At 41.1% G+C, this 19,980-nt stretch overlaps 1 pseudogene; it reads right to left on the bottom strand.

Moving 5' to 3' along the window:
* Positions 1-269: 269 nt before the first annotated feature.
* Positions 270-8,849, bottom strand: LOC147430724 (uncharacterized; annotated as a pseudogene).
* Positions 8,850-19,980: the final 11,131 nt, after the last annotated feature.

Here is a 19,980-nt window from a genome sequence, read left to right as displayed (position 1 = left end):
GTTGATTTTGGTGCTGCTCGCTTTCTTGGGCAGAGGACAGGCAGTCTCGCTGCGGCTGTGTCCATCTTTTCACTAGGCACAAGCCAGGCTGCCTATCCTCTGCCCAAGAATTTGTTTTTTGATATGGTCGTCAAAATACGTGTTGATATAGTCATCGAAATACGCGTCGAAAACAGGTTCATTCGACGTAGATATCAAGGCGTATTTCGTCTGTTTCATAGGGACAAAGATTTCGACGCAATTTTCGATGGTTCGCGTCGAAATTTGCATCAAAGGCACCTGTTTTTGTTGTAGTGTAATTTGATGTCTATACTAACAAGAGAGGTCAACCCTGCAAGCCTCACTTTCACCAATGATCTACATTTTCTGATGATTACAATTTTCAAGCTTGACAATTTTTTCAGACTAACTCTCTCGAGCCCTGCCGCTTCTAAGATCATGGCTCTTAGTGGCCTTTCTATATTATATCTTTCCTCCAGCATCCAGTCTACTTCCCTATTGATATGTTGCCTCCTCACACAAGACCAAGAAAAACATACAAACCTTTTGTTTTGGATACTCTTGGCAAAGTTCACATAGACATCATGGACAATGGTACGATCTGTGTCACCAATATTTTTTTCGATAAAGCAAAGCCTTCTGAGACGCCGCACCTATTACAATAATATGGATGCCACACTAATACGAATATGTATGAGCCTAGAGCTATTTCGTAAACAAAAGTTTAAAGAAAGGCAACAAATTACCAGTTCCTGAACAATTTCTTCATCTTGAACAAATTACCAGTTCCTGAACAATTGCTTCATCTTTTCCGTGCATGAAGCCTAGCTGCCGGATGGACCACTCATGCGAACTTTCTTGAAGAGAAGCAGGTTGAATAAAGAGATCCACATCCAGAAACAGCATTGGAGATCCTCATCCAATGAGTCCTTGAAGCTCTTCAGGATGAGCTCTAGCACCACATCCTCCAGGTATCCCTCAATAACTTTGTCGTTGAATGAGCTCCAATTCCTCTTTTGATCTCTAGCCCATCCATCTACAACATCTCTCTCATTGCTGACCAGCATGGCACCCATTCTCTTCACAACCAAAGGCTAGAAAAATTTTCTGTGAAAACAACACATGCGCAGAATATTGCGCACCACTAGTTCCTCCTCCTGCCCCAGCTGGCCATGATCATCACCTCCTACGCTCATTGTTTCCAAGAGGAGCTTAGTAGCTTCATCTTCGTCTATATTGGGCATGCGCATACTATCACATGTGAAATTACGTTGCATATTTTTTAGTGCAAGCACTAACGTATCAAGGGCACGGGCTGTGAGCAACACTTTGCTACCTGGACCAATGATAAAGCGGAGGATTCTCTGCACTGCTTCATATGATTCGGGTGAGATGCTGTCCACACTGCTACAAGCATTGATGTCCCCGAGAGTGAATGATCCTTGATTAGAGACACAGCCTACAATCTCAAACCAATAAAATATACTTGTGAGGGAGAGTTACTAAAAAATGTGTGTGCGTGCTTCGCGTGTGTATGATTAGTCTACGAGAGTGTGTGTGTGTGTGTGTGTGTGTGTGTGTGTGTGTGTGTGTGTGTGAGAGAGAGAGAGAGAGAGAGAGAGAGAGAGAGAGAGAGAGAGAGAGAGAGAGAGGAGGAGGAGCATTTTTAATGTCAGAGACGAGCTAGACTCTAGTCGACACAACGAGCGAGCGAGAACAGATTTTTGGCCTCTACAGGTCTTAGTATCCATATGGATAAAAAGGATAAAGGGGGAGGGAATTCCAGTTCCCCCTCCCTGTCATGCTTCCGAATTTCCTTCAAGCGGCGGGTGTGGCCTACAACTCCGGGAGCATAGAGAGAGAGAGAGAGAGAGAGAGAGAGAGAGAGAGAGAGAGAGGGAGAGGTGGGCGAAGCCCGCTGGCTGTACTAGTATGGATAAAGGTCCTTCAAATTTTGTTGGTAGATATGTGTCCCTCTGAAGAGCCTTATTTAAGTCTTGAGGAGAATTGAGAAAGATATCATGTCCTTTCAAATAAAATTTTCCAAGAGCTGCATTGAGTTTTTGTGTACCACAAATCATTTTAAAATTAGGAAAGCAAACTAAATTCCACAAAAGCCCGACACATTGCATATATACAAAGCCACCTCTTTATATAGAATAATAGTCTTCTCACTTCCCAGTGACAAGAATCTTTTCATTTTCTAAGCCCTTTTACATTTTCCAATTTGTGTTTGAAATGAAAACATGAAGAGTTTTGATTTTTAATTGTATCCAAGAAAGAATCAAAAAATGCAAAGTTATTTTTAGTCAGGACAAAAGAGTGAGGCAAGTTAAGGCACTGTCCTTTGTACATGGTAAAAATTGGTTAGTATTGAATTTTATCTCATATTGCAAATGTTTTTTTTTCAAAGTCACAAATGTGAGTGGTGAAATAAAGTAGAAGCACAATATACATCATAACAACTCAGGACTCACAAAACCGTGCAAGACCATGGTGTATTGGGAAGCCACCCTATTCACACACGCATACCATAGAAAATCATAACAAAAAAGCAACATTGCAAAAAACTAAATAACTGTGCTGCCATTGGAGACACCTTCCCCCAATGAAGAGTAACACGAGCAAGCCGAAAGAGGGCAGGGCCCGAGGTCCCCATCATCGACCCGAGGGCCACGGCACAGATGAAGCAACACCATCCACAAACCATGTAATGGAATTTGCCTATTCAATTTGAGAATAGCGGAATTTAATGAGAGTACTTTCAAGAAATGATTTTGTGAGCATAGCGGGTAGACATAATTGAAGATATCAACATAATCATAGCAATTAGTTAACTTGGCATAGACAATACTTTTGCAAGAGAGAGAGTTTAGAGAACATGACAACAATTGAGGACCGGATTTATGTGGATCCGGTCCCCCCTCCAATAGGCATTTGTATTATGATTTCTCCCATAAAGAGAGACTTGTTACAATACAGTCTTTGTGTTCCTTGTGACCTAGGTGATGCCATGAAGATGGAAGGCTTCATGCACCACAAACATAACATAAACTTGAAGAAAGCTTTAACTATCCCAAGCCTCAGTCCCAAGACCTCAAACACCTTCGAAGGTGGAGAGAGCTAGCAGGGAATGAGGGTAGGGAAGAGGAAGAAGAAACATTTCGTAGGAGAAAGAATTAGTTCCTCACTTATCATACTCTTGTTGCTAGCATACATAATAGCATAGTAATGAAGAAGAAGGAGATGGCAAGCCTTAAGCATTGAAGCATGGCTCTTGGTTGGATTTGCACTCCATAGCCAAGAGTGTTGGTGTAGGCTCTCAACCTCTACTTGCTTGGAGAGGGAGCTCTTGCACTTTGCATATCACACAATGAGAGTGCTTGTGAGTGTGTGTGGGTGAGTATACCCCCTAGGCACCCCCCTAGCTTGCTTGGGTCGACCCCCCTTTATAGCTCATGCCTGAAGCTCATTGGACCCCTCTAGGCCTAGCCAATCACAAGCAGGAGCCATTACAAGCAATATGGGTAGCCTTGGGACAAGTGTCCCCCTTTCCCCTTTGAGAGAGAGGACTTGATAAATGCTAAAACAATTAGATAATTCATGTAATTTATCATTGGACCCCTTTGAAGCCTAGCCAATAGGCTTCAAGCAACACATGAAGGTAACATGGGTAGGGGCCTGACATGTGTCCTTGCTGCCTCTTCAAGATGGGCTTCCCTTGTGTGTGTGAGTGGGTGTTCTCTCTCTAGGCCCTAGGAAAAGGGCTCGCCCCCCCTCTTGTAGGAATGCTTTTGACTTTTAGGTGATCAAGCACCTTACTCACCAAGCATGACAAAGCACTTGAACTAGGGGGGGTTCCCACAAGCATCTCAGGCAAGCTTCTCAAGGCACCTCAAGTACTTTAATCATGCAGCAAGTCAAGCACCTCAAGCATGGAGCCACTCAAGCACCTCAAGCATCTTAATCAAGCACCTCAAGCATGAAAAACACCTCAAGCATGACAAGCACCTCAAGCAAGACAAGCACCTCGAGCTTGGGCCGGGTTCCCACCTCAAGCTCAACCCTAGCTTACTTAAGGTCAAAAGGACTTTTACACACATTTATTGGAGGTCTTCAATGAAGCTAACCCTAAGGACTTATGCTCCATTGGTTAGCCTTGCTCTTTGATAGACCATCTCCCTTTTGGGCCCCTTTACATTGGCCCCGTGTTGAGATAGATCTAAAAGCACATACCTATATCTTAACACTTGTTCCCGTTTATTCTCCCACATTAAGTGATCAATTTAATATGAGAAAATCATTTGGGTTAGTTAGATATTAGATTTTATGACAAACCAAATCCAAAAAAGACTAGTTCCAACACATACCGGCTTTTTAAGGAGAGCCAAGCACCATAATAAGAAGCTGCCTGTACTGAGCGTTGCTACCAAGTAGAAGTCGTCTGCCACTCGAACCCCACCTGCCACTTAGATTTGGAAAACAAAAAGAAAAATGGCCACCATTTTTCCCCTCCAAGAGGGGGCAAGAGGGTGGCCGGCGGCCTCTCCCAGAGCTCCAAAAATGAGGGAGGGGTGAAGACCGTGTGACAAACCATGGGTGGGGCTGCAGATGGTCTCCCTCCTCAGACGCATTCAGACCCTCAAACTGAAGTCTTTTCCCCACAGATCTGCACGACTAGCAATAGCAGCTTCGCAGCCCGCTTTATTGAAGGAAGCCCAAATCATCTACCTCATGCAAGCCTCGCAGGCTGTAGACGCAAAGCGACAGAGCTCCCACAACCGTAGAAACAACTTACTTCTGACTTTTCTGATACCGTAAATGTTAAACCAAACACTCTTTTGAAATAAATATATCATCTCCTCAGATACATTAACTAGTTCTTAAAAAATATCTTCACTGTGTTTAGATGCTTTTTTTGTGAATGAATGATTTTATATAGTGACATGCATGATTCATGGAAAATGAGATAAACAAGATGTATTGTAAGAAGGCAAGCTTTTAGAAACCTTTAATAATTTAATGAGGTCCTCTAAGAATGCATAAGCAAACAATTAATCGGTCAAAGTTTTTTAAAATGCAAATTTTTAAGCTTTGTAAGTTTTTTCAATTAAAAATAATAATTATCTATTTCTTTTTTTTGTACTTTAATTGTTATAATGGCTAAAGTTTGCACACTTTAATCATATATATCAATTAATAGCTTAACTTTTGTAAATCTATCATTTATATTGAGTGTTAAGGAAATTATTTCTTTTAAACACTACCCTCTCTTTCTCACCTTGCCTGTAGAATGCAAATTTTTAAGCTTTGTGAGTAATTTTTCAATTAAAAATAATAATTATCTATTTCTATTTTTTGTACTTTAATTGTTATGGCTGAAGTTTGCACACTTTAATCATAAATAGCAACTAATAGCTTAACTTTTGTAAATCTATCATTTATATTCAGTGTTAAGGAAATTATTTCTTTTAAACACTACCCTCTCTTTCTCACCTTGCCTGTAGATCATTATGAGTTTTTACATTTTTAAAATAGTTTTTTAACTCTCATGACCAAGTGCTTTTCCAAAATTAGTTTTTATGTTTTTGAAATATACTGTAGTTTAAATATTTTATTGTTATACTTTTTTCAAGAAACATAATATTCTATAGTGATAACAAATGTTATAAAAATTAGTGTCACTTTCTTATTTTCTCTCACAAAGAGACCTTTTATTATTGAATTCTTATCGTGGCCTTTATGTAGGCCATAGTGAACTTTTACCTTGCTTTATGCCAATAGTGCACAACTATTGCTATAGACTTGTAACCAAAGAAGCCTCTTAAAATCTATAAGCTTCTTTTCAACTATTGCTATAGACTTGTAACCAGTGTTTGGGGCCAGTGTTCTCTTGGGGTGGAACTGATCCGCTACTCCCCATCTCATGTGTCATGCACTTTCTATCTCTTACAATTTAATTGTTATTTGAAGTGCTTAAACTTGTTCAGTATATTCTTTTTCATTGGTACATGGTGCCCATTCCCCGTGATAGAAGTTGTTGCTCTCACGCTTCCATCATGATTCCAAACACAAATCCTGATTATTGCAAGTTGTTTAGCCATCACATCAAGATACTGTCACCGATCTCTAGCGGATATCTAAATACACTAAATCTTTTCATACTCATAAGTTGTATCACCTAATCGATGAATTGAGGAAAACTGTTGTAGACATTTCACCTCACATATACTCAAATAAACATCCATTTGCAAGAATACACCAACTAGTCGATATTAAAAAAGTGAAAGGGTCATGATGGCTTTCAAAAACAATAAGAAAGTGATAAAATTTCTAGGTTGAATTAAACTGGTATCAGTGTTTGGAAAAGGATTGCCTTAGCTTTGTCTTGAGCCGATTAAAAATCGAGACTAGCTAGATGCAAACCATGGTAAAGGGAAGAAAAACCGATGTTTTTATTTCACGTTTCATTTCACTTCCTCACATGGTTTGACTTCTTTTGTTTGATATCGATTGAGTAAGTGTGTCCAATCTTTTTTCGGCTTTCTAAAAGAAACCCTTAGTTTTCAATGCATGATGCAAACTTATCTTTTATTTCACATCATGACATGTCTTTACTTTTCTTGCATTTTATTATTTTAGAATGCTAAAGTGAAGCTTCACCTTGCATAATTTTAGTAAATTTTACACACACACATTTTTATTTTTATTTTGCATTCTATTGTTTTAGAATACTAAAGTGAAGCTTCACCTTGCCTAATTCTAATAAATTCTACACACATGCACGCACATATATTAATTAGTTCTTTTTATTTCACCTTTCATTTCACAACTTCACATGGCTTTACATTTCTTGTATTTTATAGCTTGATTCCAATCAGTGTTAACGTTCGAAAAAGTTTATTTTTTTAAGCGACTGCTGATCGAGTTTCCTCCTCACAAAGAAGAACATTGGAAATACTAGGAGAAACTTTGAGATTTGCAGAATTTTTGAATGACTTTCTCACATATTTTAATAGTCAAACCATGTGAGGAAGTGAAATGAAAGGTGAAATAAAAATATCCATTTAATACTTTAAAATCAAAATAACATTTAATGTAAGTCTCAATCATCACTGAAAACATTGAAAGTATGCCTAACCCAACACATCTCTAACGCTTCTTTTAGAAAGCCAAAAATTGTCACTATAACATTTACATGCTGTGGTATACAATCTATGTACATATCATTACAGTCACTAGGCATAGCAGTGTTAGCACATTAGTTCCCCCAAAAGGTTGAAGACAATTCGGTTGCTGCTAGTGGGCTGATTGCCTATGTTGTCCTCGCCTTCTTGTCTTTGCCTCCCTTCTTCTACCTCTGTCGACTTCTCTTCTAGTTCTTCTTGAATTACCTGGAACCAAAGACTTTGTGGAGCATCTTGGCTTTCCCGCTTCTGTGCATGCTATCTCTACTCATGCAATACCCTACACTAGGTGCCTAGCAAAGCAATGTGGAGGAAGCCCAACAAAGAGCATCCTCAGCAAGGTCACACCCACGTCATGCATAAAGATAGGCTGAAGGATAACTATGATAATGGAGGTCTCGGACTTCATCAGAGAATCTCTCAAAGATACGGCCAAAACTTCGGGAGAAGACAAGCAAACTTACCTCTCTCTCTCTCTCTCTCTCTCTCTCTCTCTCTGTGTGCACACTGCAGTCGGCACCTGCAGTCTGCCCTTTTTCCGCCCGCATTTTCAAGATTTGCCACGATTTCCTTTTTCCTGAATCGTGGGCACATATTTACCTCAGTGTAATCACAAGACCCACAGCCTCATATTCTAAACAAAAATGCTTTAATTGAGAACTTGTAAGTAGCGGTGCACTTGATCGATGTGTGATAATGGCATGGTCAGATTGAATGAGCGGCTTAGTGTGTCAACCAACATGGAAGGGGTAAGATTGGTTGGAATCTCCACGTAGAAGGACCGGCCACTGTAAACGGGGCCGAAGTAGTCACATATGCTTCGACACAAAGTGGACTTGCCGCTCCCAGGAAGTGTGTAAAGACCCAATACGCAAGTAAATCCAAATCGAGACAAGCTTAATGGATCTGGGAATGGCCTCCGAGCAGCGCAGGAATTGTGACCGACTTGCCAACCCTTCATCTTCTCAAACTTACCCGAAATAATCTGTGCAACAGACGTAGTACACACAATGAGAAAGAATGAACGACTAGAATGAGGCTAGTGTGAGAGACTTGCCCTACAGAGGCGATCTTTGCCTTGCATGTAGCTAGTCTCAAACACTTTGCGTGGAGCGAGCCCTTGGGAGGTGAGGATGTTTTCCACAATCCTGTGTATGTACGTGGGCTCTCCCTCTTGGGTAGCATCGTAAGGAACCCATTTCGCGAGCGTAGAGACTTGACAGCCTTTTCCCATTCCATCACAATGATCCGTTTATCCTTCTTCGCAAAGCCCCTCCATTTTCTGTGCCACTTCTTGAGGTTGTCCTTCTTCTGCAGATCATCGGCGGAGAGGCGAAAGAAGAGGGGTAAGATCTTGACAGACTACCTAGAGTCAAAAAAGGCACAAAGTTCAATCATTGGCCACTTAGAAGACAAATACTCATCAGACAAGACAACAAGAGCCAGATTGCAAGCAGAAGCTGCAGTTAGGATGTGAGGGGGGAAGTCCTCAGCTAGGGGTAAGCTATGCCGAGTACTCTAATAAAAAAAGGTGGAAAAGCCATAGCTGGTGAGTGTTCGATAAAGATCCTTCGCGAAGCCCTTCTGAGAACCACTATGAGAGAGGAAACTGTCCTTCGCAGGGAAGATATGGGGTTCCGAAGCACTGCTTGATTGCTGCATGCTTAGCGATATTGGGCGAATTGGGAGCGCTCTTTCTCTCTCTCTCTCTCTCTCTCTCTCTCTCACAGCTCCTTCAATCAAGCAGAGAAATAATTCAAAATGCCTCCGATTCAATTGGGACCTCAGAGGCTACAGAACCTCTCCAACCAACTGCAAAAAGATGTTGCGTCATGTTGACAATGTCAATGCTTGAACGGACAACATGTGCGTGCAGTCCAGTGCTCGGAAAAAATGTTTTTTCGGAAACTTGGTAAACCTACATATGAGAAACAAATTTGAAAATTGAAAATTTGAAGGTTTTTAGGCCAAATTACACTAGTTTTTCAAACAAGGTGAAATTTCCTAATAAAAAGCTTCTATGAGAAAAATAGAAAGTGGCACTATTATTTTTAAACATGTACGGTCACAATACAATATTATGTTTTTTTGAAAAAAAGTAACAATGAACTATTCACATTACAATATATTTCAAAGGCATCTACTAACATAATATGGCGGAAGGGCTCCCCTTTACATGTGTCGCAATCTGCAACCTGAAGGCTAAAGTCTAAAAGGAAAAAAAGCCCAGTTGCACGCGATAAAGAGGGAGAGAGGGGGGGAGAGAGAGAGGCCGTCGAAGGTGGCCGGCCGTACTAGTAAAAAATAATGTTTGACACAAAAGTCATTGTCCCTCTTTAAAGATACAGGTAAACAAATGTCAACACCCTCTCACAAGGTCCTATATAAAATAATTTAAAATTATCATTAGCTTGTCACGTGGCATTAATCTCCCATTAATCGACAAGCTTTTGCCAATGGTCCAGATTTGCATCCAAAAATCCACCCTTCACTAAGGACGTACTCCTTATGTAGTCTAAAAAATTATAGATTTTCTCACCTTCAAATATAACTTTTGTAGGTGGGATTACACTAAACCTAGGTTTCTTTCGAGCACTGGTGTGGTCCCGTCCACTCCATGTGTTCCATGTGATTTAATAATGTGCTCCATGTGCGCACTGTATCTCTGCCCGTGACAATCGGGCCTCAAAAACACATATGCAATGCTATCTGCCTAGAAAACAGTCTAAAAACATGTTTGGCCCTCTGTCCGGTCACCTTAGAGGGATCCCCCATGGACCCTAGTCTAAAGGTTCTATCAAGAGGCCCTTGAAAAAATAATCCGTGCTTCATAGGCCTTCACAAAAGTGAAGGGCCCTTCACCCAAAATGTAAGGGGACCTTCACAAAAGTGAAGGGACCTTCACCAGCCCCATATCTAGCCCATTTAGCGAGCGTAGAGACTTGGGAACCTTTTCCCATTCCATCACAATGATCCGTTTTTCGTTCTTCGCAAAGCCCCTCCATTTTCTATGCCACTTCTTGACGTTGTCCTTCTTCTGCAGATCATCAGCGTGGAGAGGGGAAAGAAGAGGGGTAAGATCTTGACAGACTGCCTAGAGTGCAAAAAGGCACAAAGCTCAATCATTGGCCACTTAGAAGACAAATACTCATCAGACAAGACAACAAGAGCCAGATTGCAAGCAGAAGTTGAAGCTGGGATGTGAGGGGGGACGTTCTCATCTAGGGGTAAGCTATCCCAACTCTGATAAAAAAAGGTTGAAAAGCCATAGCTGGTGAGTGTTTGATAAAGATCCTTGGAGAAGCCCTTTTAAGCACCACTATGAGAGAGGAAAATATCCTTTTCAAGGAATATATGGGGTTCTGAAGCCTCGTGACTATTTGACACCCCCCTTGTCAAGTAGGATTTACGGTCCACCATCTTCGAACAATGCGGACCATCCATTTATTCTCAAGAATAAAAAGATTCCAACTGCCGATTGAGCCCCTGTGACTCGAAATCACCACCTATGTCGTAGGAGGCCTTGACTCTCTCATTAAGCTATCGTGTACCACTTGAAATGGAGGTGTAAACATAGAATCATATAGCAAAAATGACAGGGTCGGGATCACATGGTGTTCACTTGGAGGTCACTTTGGGATGGATGGTGTCATGTCATGGCAGGTGCATAATGTGAAACTTCAATATCTACCTCACTCTCAATGCTTTTGCTGTGTGGGACCAAATGCTATGTGATATATGCGAAAATAGATGCCACGATCGCAATCGTGTATATACCTTGCGGGAATAGCGAAGGCCTAGACGTGGCACTGTGGTATGGCTTTTCACATAAATACATGCCTATTAATATTTCTTTGGAAATTTACAAATGTCAAGTGTATCGAAGTGGCACACTCGTTTTGCCTGGAAAGTTCAATGCGGGCGATCCAAAAATAGCAGGTTTCATGCGAAGGAGGAATAGATGCATCAAGAGTGCTTGACAAGTGGTAAAATGAGTTCAAGATGAAATTTATTCCCAATGAGATTTTTCCACAACTTTAGGGATTTTTCCTAGGTCGTTTGGGTTTTTTACGAGCAAAAAAGGGCATTTTTGGGCTAAAAATGACAAAAAATGGTAAAAAATTACCCGAAATTGGTCAATGGCTCAAAATTCCACATCACTCACGGTGCGATGACTATGAGGAGTGAGGGAACATTTTAGAAGTAGAACATCAGCACTGTAAGCTCCTTTGTGAAGGGATACAAAGCATGCACCGAAGGTATGCTAGTGTAGTCTCGTGCTGTTCTAACCTTGTATTCGAGGTTGTGAGGCCACCAATTAGGATTTACCCTCTTCAAATAACTACTTGGGAATGTATAATGAAGTTCTGAAGCTACCATGAAATTGCTATGACGAAGAATGGAAGCGTTTGTGTAGAGTTTTTATCAGGGTGAAAGAGCACTGTAACTGTGTAATTGGCAGTGAGGCTACACCAAATCATCAGACACACAAGAGTTTTGAGTTGATCTTGGTTATTTTTCAAAGAGAAGCTTTCATGGTTGGAGTTTTGTTCTTTTTTAGTGTGTTTTTAGCCTCAAATCTTCTACAACTTTCTTGATTTTGATGCGAACTCTCACAGTCAAAGGCCCGGCGCTTTCCTAGCCGCACTCTGCACTTCTTGACACAAGTTTGGTGAATCCGACGCGAAGTAGGCTAGGGTGAGGGTTCAAAAGCTTCATTCAAGGTATCATAACAAACGTTTTAATCTATGGAGCAACAAGAGCAACAGGGGGTTCGGTTTGATCCAGTCACAATGCAAATGTTGTTTCAAGCTTTTGCGGTGTTTTTGCAGCAGCAGCAAGCTGCGGAAATAAGGGAGTTTTACTCAACTAAAGCGCTTCAATCTGTGGTGAAGAAAATGGACCAATTGAAAGGTAAAGATGTAACAAAGTATCTTTGTGGATATGTAAAGGAGATGGATCTTCATCGAGTTCCTAAAGTAGAGATGGTGCAAAGTTTTGAACTAGTTGTGGTTCCCGAGATTAGAGAACATATAAGGGGAATTAGAAATGAGCATGGGGAAACTTGGGAAGCATTCAAATTAGCCTTGAAAGAAGAGTATTTCCTGGAATACTCCAAAAGAGTGACAAAGAGGACTTTTCTAGAGTGGGTAGTTCGGCCAAAAGAGGGACTTTCACCTACCAACTGCTAAGGGAATTTGAATGCCGCTACGGTGAAGTTTCAAGGACTGAGAAGGCTACCCAAAACTTAGAGGACAAATCTCTATTTGCAAGCTGCAGGCAAAGAGATTCAAGAGAAGTTAGAGTTACTGCTTGAGGATAAGGATGCGGAACAGGGCTTAAAGACTAATTGGAATGAGGTCAAAGATGAAATTTCACTATTAGCCAAGTGACAATGACGAAGAGACAAGATGATCGTCAACCCTACTCAAGCCCCAAGTGTTCCCAAGAGTCCCATGAAGCCCGTGATTGTGGTTCCAAAGAGTGATAAATCCATCCTCGATGATATTGTTAAAGGAATGCAAGAGCTAAAGTTAAAGCTTACAAGGCTAGAAGATAAGGGGTGACCATCACGTCAATCTACAGTAAAACGACCTTAGAACATAGAAGGATTTGTAAATAGATGCATATGGTGTGATAGTACTGACCATGGAAGGTGGGATTGTGAAAGTTTCAAAGATGCTTTAACAAAGGAGCTTGTTTTCTTTAAAAATGGAAAAATTCACTTAAGTGAACAAGTAAGCTCTTAAGGACAAACTTTGATAAAGGTGGGATAAAGAAGATAGTTGACGACATGGCTACTAGCCATGTCATCTCAATGGTTGAGGCAACCGCCTATGGGTTGAAGGCGGAGCCTATTATCTAATGGGATTGGAGAATTATGGCCATGGGTGATAGAATCTTCTATGAAGGGTAAAGTGACTAAAGATGTTTTACATGAAGCTAGAGAGTGCATTCGGCTAGAAACAGGTTGGAAAGACCCTGTAGATTCTTTGTCAGTGCATGCATACACTGCCAAACGTCAAGCCAATGAGGCCATTATCGAGAGATACATCGGCATGAGAATGGGGATGAAGGGCCTTCAAAATGGGCGATGAGGAGTGGGGGTAAAAATGACATAGTGCCTCCTAGATCACGTTCCCCGCAGCAGATGCCTATCCCCGGAGTGCCTATGCAAGAAGCCTCTAAAGACAAGGAGAAGGATGCAATGAAATCTAAAGTAAAGGGTCTAGCCTACAAACTCCAATCTAACATAGAGGCGGCAACCGATCTCAAAAAGGTTTTGGAAGTGAGGATTTTAAATAGTAAGGTGGAATTTACCTTGGGTGAAGTCCTTGGAATAGCAAAGAGGGAGTTCCATGAAGAGATAATTAATATCATCAAGAGGAAGCTGCAGTCTCTTACTGAATATATCCATGTACAGTGTAAAGAAGAGACTTTAAATGCACAAGGAGTAAAGGTCTATGGCAAGCAAGGTGATGAAACTGTTGTTAGATGCTACAAGTCTAGGGGAGGAGTAAAACAGGTTCACTTCTTGGAGGATGAAGATACATTCGAGACCACTCACAAGAGTTACTTCTCTAAGAATCATTGGACAAGAGCGACTACAGAGACCCTAGTGAAAGTGGGAGACTTATAAGAGCCATACATTACACTGATATATCATGGGTAGAGATTAATCTTATGTCAAAGAGTCTATATCAAAAAGGAAAATGGCCAATTGATATAAATCATGGATGGATAATCCGTGCACCAAACAACTCATCAGAAGAGCTGTACGGACCTTGTCCAAATGTAAAGGTGACTATAGGGGATGTGCAAGATTACCAAAATTTCTTTGTACAAGAGATGTCTTCATACCCTCTTATCCTTGGCCAGCCATACATCACTGCTACTCGCATGGAAACCAAGGTGATGGATGATGGGTAAACTTATGCTAGGATAAGGAACATGAATGGGAAGCGTGTAGTACAGTTTCTTACTGTGTATGTGGACCATGAAAGGAATTTTGAAAGTCTTAGAGAGCAACCCTTGTAAAAGACCAACAAAGAATTCAAGGACAATAGGGATATGAGGAGTTTTAGACATGTACCATAGTAGAGCAGTATTGTAGTGGTATTGGAAGAGAAAGGTTCTCGGATGATGTATATGCAAAGGAAACATTTTCTACAAGTTTTGTAGGATTAACAGACTATGGATCTATTTCTTTTACAAAGTGTGAGGACTTAAAGCGGGGTGAACAACAACATTTAAATAGTGTACAAAGAGGATTGAAGATGAATGGTCTGCTAGAAGATGATGAATGCATTGCAGGTAAGTTTGATGAGTATTCATTTGTGGATGTCATTAAATATCTAATATCTAACCAACCCAAATGATTTTCTCATATTAAACTGATCATTTATTGTGGGATAATAAACAAGAACAAGGGTTAGAATATACACATGTTCTTACGGGTCCATCTCAACACGGGGCCAATGATAAAGGGGCCCAAATGAGAGATGGTTTGTCAAAGAGCAAGGTTAACTAATAGATCTTAAAAGACCTTAGGGTTAGCTTCATTAAAGACCTCCAATGTTTAGTGTTAAAAGTCCTTTGACCTTAAGCAAGCTAGGGGTGTGCTTGACGTGGGAACCCGACCTAAACTTGCCTTTGACCTTAGGCTGACCTTAGGCAAGCTAGGGCTGAGCTTGAGGTGGCACTACAAGAGGCTATTCATATTAGCGACGCTCACACAGCGACGCTCAAAAAAAAAAAATCATGACGTCGCTATGAGCGTCGCAAATTTACTTGTAAATTTGCGACGCTCATAGCGACGCCGGCTGGGCTAAAAAAATTAACAGAGAGTGCCCAAAAACTCAGATCTCACATCTGAGTTTTTCGACACCCTCAAGCAAGGAGCAGGTAATGCTCTCCCTCTCTCTCTCTCTCTCTCTCTCTTTCTTCTCCACACACACACACACACACACACACACACACACACACACACACACACACACACACACACACGAGGAGAGGAAGGAGAGCCCGGTATGCTCCTTCCCTCTCCTCACTCTCATGTTCCCTTCCCCTCTTTTTCTCTCCCTCTCTCTCTCTCTCTCTCTCTCTCTCTCTCACACACACACACACACACACATAGTGTTTTTGAGAGAGAGAGAGAGAGAGAGAGAGAGAGAGAGAGAGAGAGAGAGAGAGAGAGAGAGAAAGAGTACAAACATAAACAAAAACGCACACACACATTGAGAGAGGAAAAGAGAGAGAGAGCATGCATAAACAACAAACACACACATTGAGAGAGGAAAAGAGAGAGAGAACATGCATAAACAAAAAACGCACACATTGAGAGAGGAAAAGAGAGAGAAAACATGCATAAACAAAAAAAAGCACACACATTGAGAGAGAAAGAGAGAGAAACTAATTTAAAGTCGTAGGAAACTAATTAAAATTAAAAGACCTAAAGATCTAGCCGACGAGGAGTTGAACTCAAGACCTATTATTCAAGAGGGAAATGGCATAACCAATCTATCATACTTGGCATGGGTGATAGAAAGGTTATACCATTTATCTCTTTTTATTGGCACACACATCCACACACGCGCGCACACACACAAGAAGAAGAGAGTTATAACGTCGTAGGAAACTATCCTAAAAGACGTTAAAGATTAGGTTAGATGTAGACTTACGTTAAATTAGATTTAGGTTTATTTAAGTTAAATTAGATTAGATTTAGGTTTATTTTTAGTTAGATTTACGTTTATTTACGCTAGATTTAGATATATGTTATATTATATTAGATTTAGGTCTCCATAGACTGCGATGCCTGCATGAAGCGGGTGAAGAAAGCCCTCAATGGAATATAGGGTATTGCTGCCTTCACTCATGGTGGGCTTCGTCGATCCAAAAGTACTGGTGAAATGTCTTCAGAAGATAGGGAAGAAGGTGGATCTTCAGGGCGGCAAGAGTCACTACGTCCCCCACAATGACCATCTAGAAAACCTCTAGTCATTCAACAGCAACTTCAAAGTTAGTAACAAGAGCAAGAACGGTCCAAAGGGACAATTGCTGTCGTCAGATGTGGATGGAGATGAGGCAGCGTCACCGCCGGAAGTTAACTCTCACATCTTTAGTGATGAGAATGCCAACTTTTGCCGAGTTATGTGAAAAATTATGTGTTAAATCAGTTTTAAGGTTCTTATAATCCCTGTTAGTTTAGTTCTTTGTTTTTAATATAACATAATTTACGTTAGATTTAGATTTATGTTATATTAGATTAGACTTAGGTTTATTTAGGTTTACCCACACACACACACACACACACACACACACAAGAAGAAGAGAGTTTTAACGTCGTAGGAAACTATCCCAAAAGACGTTAAAGATTAGGTTAGATGTAGACTTACGTTAAATTAGATTTAGGTTTTTTTTTAGTTAGATTTATGTTTATTTAGATTTACACTTATTTACATTAGATCGAGTCCACGCAAGAATTACTTACGGTTTAGGGTTTAGAGTTAGACGAACAGTGAAAAGATCTACTGTGAAAAGATGTTAAGATGCTGTGAAGTGCTACAACTAGAGAAGAGGCAAAAGGGTTTTGTCCACTACATGCAGTATCATGTAGACGTGGGTCTGTAGATTTCTTGTACCCACAAATATAGGTATTGACCAATAAAGACGAGATTATAACCCGGTGGTTCTGATCTCCGTGCACCTCTAGACCGAGGTGTGCGGGGATTGGACATGACTAGAGAATGTGAGGTAGAGAGAGAGAGAGAGAGAGAGAGAGAGAGATAAGACGAAGAATGCCAATAGAATATTAAATTTGTTGTCCAGGTTATAATATTTTTATCCTCATTATGAGTAGTGACGAGGATGTGGGACCGTCCAACCGAAACACCTATCTCTCAACGAGGGTCTTATGTCCTTGTAATCAATGCAAGCATGATGTGCGACGGACAAGACGTGTTTCTTTGCAGCACGATTGCGAATTTGGCGAGTTCGATCCATCTATTATAGATCGAGTTGTTGCCAATTATAACTCTGACGCTGGCCAACAAGCAGCAATCTTGCAACCCAATAGACGTGTTTGCAGGCGCTTTGGTCAAGCAGCATATGTGAGGCCGCAAGATGTAACCTCTGACAGCTCGGGGGATGATCATGCAGAGCACATTCCCAACGAGGCAATGTTTTAGCCCGAGATTGATAAAATGATCGAGACAATCATGGATTCATAAAGGCTTATCTATGATGATATGAAAAGTGAAGCCGATACGCCATTGTATAATGGAGCACGTATGTCTAGATTGAAAGCACTCCTGGTTCTTCTCAACATGCAGGCAAAGTTTGGATGGAGTGACACTAGCGTCACAACGCTTTTCAGGTGATCTATTACAATTAGTTTACTTTAATAAAACTCTAAATGTATAATGATCTGATAGATTTTTACACGACTGTATCGTATTTTTATGTTGTGTAGATTGCTTAAAGAGCACATACTACCAGCTGACAATGTGATGCCAGATTCCCGAGATGAAGCAAGAAAGATTTTGCGAAACTTGGGGATGGATTACAATTCTATCCACGCTTGTCCTAATGACTGCATTCTTTTTAGAGGGGAATACATAGACATGGAGAAGTGTCCGAAATGTAATTCCGAAAGATATCGAGTAGATCTCCACGGGACAAAAATTCCACAAAAGGTTTTGCGACATTTTTCTCTGCTTCCTTGCATCAAGCATTTCTTCGAATGTAAGTCCATGGCCGCCCTAGCATCATGGCATGAGGAGAATAAATCTTCGGATGGTGTGCTACGAATTCCTGCAGATTGCGCAGCCTGGAAACATATAGATGCAACATGGTCGGATTTTGCCAGGGAAGCTCGAAATTTGCACTTAGGCCTGGCTATGGATGGCGTAAATCCATTTGGTCAAAGATCAACATCTTACAGTGTATGGCCCGTTGTCATCGTCAACTACAACATTCCCGCGTGGTTGACTACGAAGAAGGGGCACCTATGGCTAAGCTTGATTTTGCCAGGGCGATATAAAGTGGTGAATATGGATGTGTATCTTCGTCCACTATTGGAAGAGCTACAACAATTGTGGATTGGCATAGAGGTGGTGGATATGAGCCGACACACAGGATGACGGAATGCTTTGATCAGAGGCATTCTAATGTGGACCATGCATGACTATCCCGGGCTAACAGAATGCTCAGGTGATCTATTGACACTCCTCACTCAGACACTGTAAATCTTGTTTTTTCCCATAGTTGATCTATTATCATGTGTATACATGCAGGGCTTCAAACAAGCGGATACAGAGCATGTGTCACATGTGGACCTAGACTAAATGCACGTAGGGCGCCCTCACTAAAGAAGCAAATCTACGAAGGTCATCAAGCGTATCTTCCAGAGAATCATGTGTTACACGACGGCTTTTTGGGAAGAGAGCCACCAAGGATGTCTGCACAAGCATGGTTAGAGCAGAAGGAGATGTGCGATGACGGATTGCCTCCAGGGATGAAGAGACTATCTCTATGGTACGAGTTACCATACTGGCCCCGACTCATGATCAATCACTTGCTCGATCCAATGCACATATTCAAGAATGTGGGTAATCTACTACGGGACCATCTGACCGGCAAGAAAGATACTTTGGGAGCCAGAGTTGACCTTAGAAATGTGAATCGTATGGAGCAATACTGGCCGCAAACAGCGTCTGATGGATCGAGAAAACTCCCTAAAGCACCATGGATTTTCACAGGCGCCCAAGAACGCAAAGTAAAAGAGACCATTCGATCTTTGCGGACCCCCACTGGCGTAATGCACTCGCTCCGAACATGTTTTACTAAAGAAGGAAAGCTTACCGGTTTGAAGTCACACGATTGGCATAAAATGTGTCAGGTACGTTCATAGTGGACATTAATATCATTGCATAAAATGTGGACTTTAATATCATTGCTGCACATACTTTACAGTTTATTTTACCGGTTGCCATTGAGGGATGTTTGTCTCTCGACATCCGTAACACAATCTACAAACTTGCAAAGCTGGTGCAATGGATCTCACAAAAGGAGATCAACGTAGACTCCATACCATTCGCCAAACTAAATGCTGCGGAGCTTGTGTGCATGTTTGAGAAACATTTTCCTACTACCATGCTAACCATTCAGGTGCATCTTCTTGTTCACATAGTTGATGAGGTGGAAATAGCTGGCACAGTTCATTCCAGATGGATGTTTTTCTTAGAACGTTTCATGAAAACGCTTAAGGGATATGTGCGTCAAAAGGCACGTCCGGAGGGTAGCATGGCAGAAGGAGATCAGAGAAGATGCTCAATCAGAAGCCGCTGCGGTGGTGCCAGACGAGCATCAAGAAGCTACTACTCTATATGGGGTGCATGCAGAGGAGCTACAAAATGAAACAGAGGATATGTGTTTAAACGGAGAGCTCTATATAGATATAGGAAGTTATGCTGAGTTATGCGAGGATGAGAGAGAGATCTCTTAAAGCCACAAATATTGTATTTGAACAATTTTGCTCCGTGTTGTAAAAGCTCTGGCTCTGTAAGTACCTTCCATGGTGTATAACGCTCTTTTCTACTCGCGCTCACATCTTTTGATTGAAAATTCTGAGTTTTCGACTTGCCTCTTCTATCACTCAATTCATTGCGTCATTGTATTTATATGCGTCATTACGTCATTGTATTTAATGGTCTTTGCGTCATTGTCTACTCTATTCATTCAATATTGAGTTTAAATATTCGTGTGTTTAATGCATGTATGGATGATG

The sequence above is a fragment of the Adiantum capillus-veneris genome, chromosome 21 (genome assembly GCF_014529385.1).
Source record: "Adiantum capillus-veneris isolate H3 chromosome 21, ASM1452938v2, whole genome shotgun sequence".
Lineage (NCBI taxonomy): Eukaryota > Viridiplantae > Streptophyta > Polypodiopsida > Polypodiales > Pteridaceae > Adiantum > Adiantum capillus-veneris.
Note: the sequence above shows the minus strand (reverse complement) of the source record. Positions and strands in the feature narration are given on the sequence as shown.